The following is a 7,157-nucleotide window of genomic DNA, read 5'->3' as shown; positions in this document are numbered from 1 at the left end:
CTTGCTCACTGGGTGAAGTGTAATAGTTGGAGCGAGAAGGCGAAAGAACGCAGCAGACCTGTCGTGATGCCATACGCTCACCGTCTGTCGCACGAGATTAAGAAAGTTGCTAGTAGATATGGCGTTCGAGTCATGTTTTCTGCTCCAAAAAGTTATCAGGGTTGTGCCCTCTGATTGAAAGGAAGTCAAAGCCTGGCTCAGTCAGAAAAAGAGGGGGTTGTGGTGTCAAGCACATTTCATCATACTGGTTGCAAGGTATAGAAGTAGTATACAGCGTTCCTTTGTCATGCAGAGGAGACGTGTAGGACAAAGTGGACGGTGTCTGAATGTGCAGCTTATAGAACATACGGATGGCCTTGATAGAGGTGATACTACAAGTAGTTTAGTGGCACATTGTCGAAACTGCAGCAACAAAAAGAGAAAAAAGGATTGCTCTTCGTTACTTTCGAGAACGAGTGTTCTGTTCTGTCACCGAGATCGACTAACAAGGGAGAGAGTGGAAGCCTTTTTCATATCAAAATACAGGAGTTCTTGTGATAGCATCTATTGGTTAGCCTTTCCGGAAGAAAGAAGATTTTTTAGACACTTGGATAACGAATGCAAAGTAACAGTTTCCCTTAGGTTGACATGTGAGTGCTCTGAGTTGGTGGGGTATGTGTATATGCTGAAGCTTCATAATAAACCCTTCATTTACAAGTACTGTGTTCCCGCTTTGTGTCTGTGTTTGTAGCACTTGTGTTATTCACAGTGAATGTTTAGCAACTTGCTCAGTTATCTGCTCTGATGCAATCACCTGTGAATATGAGAGTGGTGTCATCTGCATGCGTGAGAATCTGGGAACATGAAGCTGCGCATGTAAGGTCATTAATACAAAGGGAAAACAGTATAGGGCCCAGGACAGATCCTTGGGGTACTCCACTTTTTATGCTGCTATAAGTAGAGTCAGTATTATTAATTACCACTTTTTATTGCTGAGATAACTCGTGAAAAATCTCTGTGTATCATTACCAATCCTATAGGCGGCTAATTTGCTCAATAATATGGAATGCAGTACAGTGTCAAATGCTTTCTTTAGGTCTAAAAAAATGCCAACTACGGTTTTGTTATTATGGAGAGCTGAATTTATAAATTGGGAAAGAGAATGGCTGTAGAGGTCGACCTATTTGGGCAAAACCATGTTGTTGATGACAGATTATGTTATTCTGACTACGAAATATTCTTAGTTGGGTGGCATTTAGTTTCTAAAATGAGTATTAATAATACTTAGGACTGATATTTGTCAATACTACTTGCGTCCTTTTGGTCTTCACATTTGTATATGGAACAACTTGGGCTTCATTGTGAATATTTGGATAGGATCAGGTCTCAAAGGCAAGTTTAAATATAGGACATAATGGAATAGACAGAATGTCAATGTTATACTTTAATATTGCGGTGTGAATACTGTCATGTCCAACTGCTTTATTAACCGGCAATGTACAGACTTTGTCAAAAGTAATCAGGCTGCACGGTTTACTTCTCAGTTGTGTAGTAAAGCTATTATGCCAGCCCTCAAGCCCTCAAGCTCTAAATCTCTGTATGGTAAGAAGAACCCCTGTCCTCACTTTCAAAGAAGTTTTTGGTCTTTAGGGAAGACGTGAGGGGTCTACTATATGAATGAGAGGCAAACCATGAAGCCTGGTTACTTTTGACAAAGACTGTACCTATCACAGATATAATTTCCTTGACAGTAATTACATTTAGATTAAAGTTGTTTTGGACAGCCCTTGGTAGGTTAATATAGGCAGAATTAGATGAGAACTGATTTGCAAGGGATTCATCAGTACCGTGATTCATCACGGAAAGGTCATCAGGGGTAATGCGTTTCTTTCGTCGAAGTCCTGAAACGTCCTTAATTTTCTACACTTGTTTCGAACCAATGCCAGGTTTCGTGACACGATTGGTATAATACATTTTTTTAGCTCTCCTCATCACCGCAACAGACTTGTTTCTATACAGCTTGAATTGTCCATGATAATAGCTGTTTGTTTTGTCTTACTTCCATTTGTGATCAAAAGAATCTTTTTTCCTTAGTACACCAAGTACATACTATCATTAATCCATGGGCACACAGCTTCTTTGTAGTTGCAGCGCGCGTAGATTTCATCACAGCATTTGATATGAAGTGGATGAAGTGCTCGCATTCTATATTCACGTCACTGTAGTAGACTTTTTCAAAATCAATGCCCTGCAAGAGGTTTCGAGCACTGGCATAATTCACTTGAGTTCTTATATCTCTAGAGTACGTCTTGCGACACAGATTAGGTAACTGTGTGGTAAAAACATGAAAGTTAGACGGTCATCAGCGATAGTTATTTCACAAAAGCCAGCGCACACGGTCAGTTCGTTGTTACGGAACATATGATCAGTAAGGGTTGGAGATTTGTGCATTATTCGAGTAGATGAAGAAATAAGAATTTTAAGGTTAAATGACTGCATGACAAGGAGGTATTCGCACTCAGAGCATCCATCATTGAAAAGGTCAATATTGAAATCACTGCACATAACAAGTGGTGTATTAGAACTCATTAGTGGATCGATGATAGTTTCCATATCTGAAAGAAAGTCGTTTACATGAGTTACGAGGTACATGTACTACCCCAATAATAAGGCCACACCTGAGGTGAACAAAGAGAGATTCGACAGTATGCTTACTGCATGAACTATTCGTGATGCATTGGTACATCTTTCTTTATAAAAAGCGATACCCCCCAACCGCGTGATGCACGGAACCTTGGTAACGATTCCATAGCATGTCCGGGTATTTCAGCAGTTTCATTTTCTTTTAACGATGTTTCTGTAACTGCAGTAATGCCATAGAGGAAGAAGTGTTGTGATAAATACACAAGAAGATGATCTAAATTTTAGCATATGCTGCAAATAATACCATGTAGGACAGATATGTTCTCTGTCTCTTCAGATTCGCTCGATTTGGTTAATACCAATAGACACTGTGTTACAGAACTTGCTGCAAGTCTTTTGCACTTGTCACATGAAGAACATGTGAATTTTCTACTTTCTGCATTAGGAATTTTTCATCTGATACCCATGTGAATTTCCAATTTTTGCCTTTCTTTGCTTTCAGTACTGTTCTAGGAGCACTTTGTTTGCGGGACATAGGTGTTCATTCACATAAATTGGTGTCTCACCCTCAAATCCCCGGTGAGAAACATTCAGTCCTTGCTTCTTTGCAACTTTCAGAAGTTGGAAAAAAATTTCACAATTATGTTGTGGTCATCCTTCTTCTTTGTTGGTGCACGGTGAATGACCTCAATGCCAGACTCATCGACTTCCGCGTTCAGGCACCCCAATATTGTTTTCATGGTGGAGACGAGGTTCTCGCCTGTCACCACAAGAACACCTTTTATCGCTAAGTTACTTCTGTGACTGTATTGTTGCACATCAGTCAACTCCTTCCTTACTTTTTTTAATTTGGATGTCAGGCAGTTGTTTTTATTCTTAATTACCTCATTGTCTCTGCTCCACTCTGCCCTCTTCCTATCTCTTAATGTTAGCCCTATCATTTCTTTTTCTATAGCTCCCTGCATTGTTCTCAGTTTAAGTTCAACCCTTTTCATTAGCCTCCATGTTTCTGCAACATAGGTATGTACCGGTAAGAAACAACTGTTATATGCTTTCCTCTTCAGCAATACTGGTAAACTGTCACTCATAATCTGAGAGCACCTGCCAAATGCACTCAACCCTGTTCTTATTCTCCAAGTTCTTTCACTCTTGTGGTACAGATCTACAATCACTACCTACACTAAATAGATGTACTCCCTTACCACTTCGAATGCTTCGCTACCTATCGTAAACAGCTGTTCCCTTCTCACACTGTTGAACGTTGCTTTAGTTAACTGCATATTAATTTTAAGGGCCACCATTCTACTTTGCCTGTCTAGTGTCTTGCTCATGCTTTCCAATTGTTCCCTGCGTTACTTAGCTAGGCAATGTCATCAGCAAATTGCAGATTACTAAGGCATTCTCCATTACCTTTTATCCGCAACTTTTCCTTACCCGGATCTCTGAGTACCAACTGTAAACATGCAGTGAATAGTACTGGAGAGATCACGTCTGCCTGCCCGACGCCCTTCCGTACTGGGATTTTATTATTTTCTCTATGGAGGGCTGTGGTGGGTGTGCAGTCACTATAGATATCTTCCAGTATTTTGACATAAGGCTCATCAACACCCTGATTCCAAAATGCCTGAATGACGGCTGAGGTTTCGACTCAGCCATGCTTTCTCATAATCTATGAAGGATATATCAGAAGAAGCCTTTATAAAAGCCTGCATGGTTCTTTGAATGACCGAAGTCTAAAAAGGTTCTCCTGATTGTATTAGTGGTTACCTTAGTGAATACATTGTAAAGAGCAGACAGCAAAGTGATCGGTCAAATTTTTCAAATCTTTGATATTCCTCTTCTTTTGCATTAAGATACTGTTAGCGTTCTTCAGAAATTCCAATATGCTCAAGATCATGAGGCATTGCGTATGTAGGGTAGCCAGTTTTTCAGCATAATCTGCCTACCATCCTTCTGTAGGTCTGCAGTCACCCGATTCTCATCAGCTGCTTTTTCCCTTTGGATATTAACATATATGCCTGAACAACTTTTTGGGAGGTCATAATTGTATTAGACCATCTTTCACAGTAGACTGTGCATGGTTCCTTTGCTGCATACATGAGTGAAAATCATTGGTTAACAGTTGCTTTCTGCCTCTGGATCTTGGATATTCTTATGCAGTGTACTGGGCTATTATCTTGCAGAGCTAGATCAGAATGCACACAGTCTTTCAGATATTATGCTCATTATATCATACGAATATGTAAAGGTTGTGCTGTTTGAACCCTATATGCCCTCTCACCATAGCTGTCATTTGTTTATATGACAGTGTTCTTTATAGACAATGTTTTCCCTGTGCTCTGTTTCCAGCATGCTGGAAGGTATAGGGAGAGGCACTATGCAGCACATATGACACCGGTGATGCTCATATGACCACACATCACCATTCTTTCTTTTGCCTTCTTTGATGATGTGCTTATGAACATGCATGATGTGCTCTGCTCTGATACTGTATTTGGACACATCTCAGGAACGAAGTAAAGAAAACCCCTCAAAGGGGGTCCACAAGCCAATGACATGAACCTGGTGCCATGAAGTTGCGGTGAACTGCCTTGCACCTGCCACCACTGCTAGCAGCTGTTTAAGTATTAGGTGCTATAGGTAGTTGACTTCAGTATCACGGCAATAGGTCAACGCCATTGGTTAGAGGGCCTTTTTTCGAGGTATTTGCCACTATGTACCTGACTATGGGAAGCCAGCTAGTGTTGGCATGTTTTCAACACAACAAAAGGTGTAACAGGAAGTGAAAATAATTCACAGGGAGCAAAATAACTACAAGAAGGGGCTAATGTAAAGGGTTTTGTGTGCATTTATAGATATGTTAAGCAGTACATTTGCAAATTGAGAGATTTGTCATATTCACTCTTCAGAAAGGTAGCATAGTTAGCCAGGTGCCTCTATTTATAAAGCATTGAAATGGTTCAAGCTTTTGTTGTCATCATTCATTATTTATTATACCCTGAAAGGCATGTAGGTGTGCAAGATGTATACTGACAGAAATGAAGTGAAAAACTGTAATATGCTACAGTCAAGAGCATTGAAAGGAGTATTAGTTTTCGAACAAAGGTGTCTTCATCCCAGGAGAGAAGTTATCAATGTCAAGGACAGAAGCTATATAGTCTGGTGGCTGATTCCACAGCTGTACTTGTAGTGCGGCATATGAAAGATGCATATACTAATCAAAGAAAAATTTCACAGGAGGTATCATTCTTTAGCAGGCACTCCATGTGCTGGTAATAAATAGTACAAGCTCTTTTGCTAGGGTGTTGTATAATTTATGTTAAAGAAAAATATGGGGACCATAAAAGGAGTATCAATCCATCAGGCCTATTAGCACTTCCCCTCAGCAGTCTTTGCTCCATTAAGTGAGATCCAAGTCTCCTAGTATTCAGTCACCATCAGCTAAATCTTCTCCTTTTGCTGTTCCCATTTCAACTGTTTTGTTCATGTTTCATTTCACGCTGACAGTACTGTGCTAACACTTGTAGAGAGTGCACAAGGCACAGTACATAGTAGGTGTCATTTATGAGTGGGCGAGGGCAAGGAACACTGCCCATCACCCTTTGTGCTTTGTTATAACCTGCAGTTTACTCTTCATGCCTCAAAAAGATCCATCGAGTCAATAAGACTGCAGAAAAGGCCGTCAACGCACACTCTAGAGCACGGTATTTGAGTTCTCTAGGTACTTGTGTGGAGGACTGTACAAGCTGCCTTGTTCTGTACGAATTCCAAATAATTAGTCAGCATCATGGAACAAGGATATCGAATCATAACTGCATAATTGAGTTTTGAACTAAACTGAGAAAAAATTGACTTTCTTATGTAGAAATAATCCCAGACTTTTTGCTGTTCACAAGGCAAAGAAGTGGCACCAATAGCTTTCTTGTACTCTGACAACAACAGCCACTGAAGCCCACCTGGATCACATGGTTACAAATGGCACTCTGTCAAGATACCCATTCCACAGCCCACATTGTGCTTGTTTTTTTATTTGAGATGTTTGCCATTAGGCACAATGAAGAAGGGAAAGAAAGTTGTAAGAAGGAGTGTAAACAAGCCTCACTTAAAAAGTGGCAAAAGTTCTCGATAAAGCGATTATCATGAGTCCACTTGCAATAGTCGCCTGCAACGTCCCATCGCAGGCCTACCTTCCTTAGGAAGCGTCGTCTCATGGAAGCTGTAGCCGGGCAAGTCCACAGCAAGTGTTTTTCGTCACACTGGTCTGGCGCAGCACCACAATGAGGACACTTGTCAGTCACTTCGAAACGTTTGTCATGCCACCGATGACGCACAGAAGGAGTCAGAGCTGCTCCTGCCCGAATCTGGCGCACAGATACCTCCTCCTCCCGAGTGAGACTCCGGGGGAGAGGGTACGAACACGGAGGAATTAGAGCACGTGTTCACTGACGCAAAGCCTGTTTCTCGGAAATATGGGACAGGAACGGATCTGGGGGAAGAGGGGAAGGTGGCGGGATGTCTGATGTGTCAAGGTGTGT

General features: G+C 41.1%; 1 pseudogene; it reads right to left on the bottom strand.

Annotated features, from left to right (window-relative positions):
* Window positions 1–2,869: 2,869 nt before the first annotated feature.
* Window positions 2,870–3,587, bottom strand: LOC149350332 (uncharacterized; annotated as a pseudogene).
* Window positions 3,588–7,157: the final 3,570 nt, after the last annotated feature.

Source organism: Amblyomma mixtum, chromosome 3, assembly GCF_055824585.1.
Source record: "Amblyomma mixtum isolate Tamu chromosome 3, ASM5582458v1, whole genome shotgun sequence".
In the NCBI taxonomy this organism is placed as follows: Eukaryota; Metazoa; Arthropoda; class Arachnida; order Ixodida; family Ixodidae; genus Amblyomma; species Amblyomma mixtum.
The sequence above is the reverse complement of the archived record's forward strand: the minus strand, read 5'-3'. Positions and strand labels throughout refer to the sequence as shown.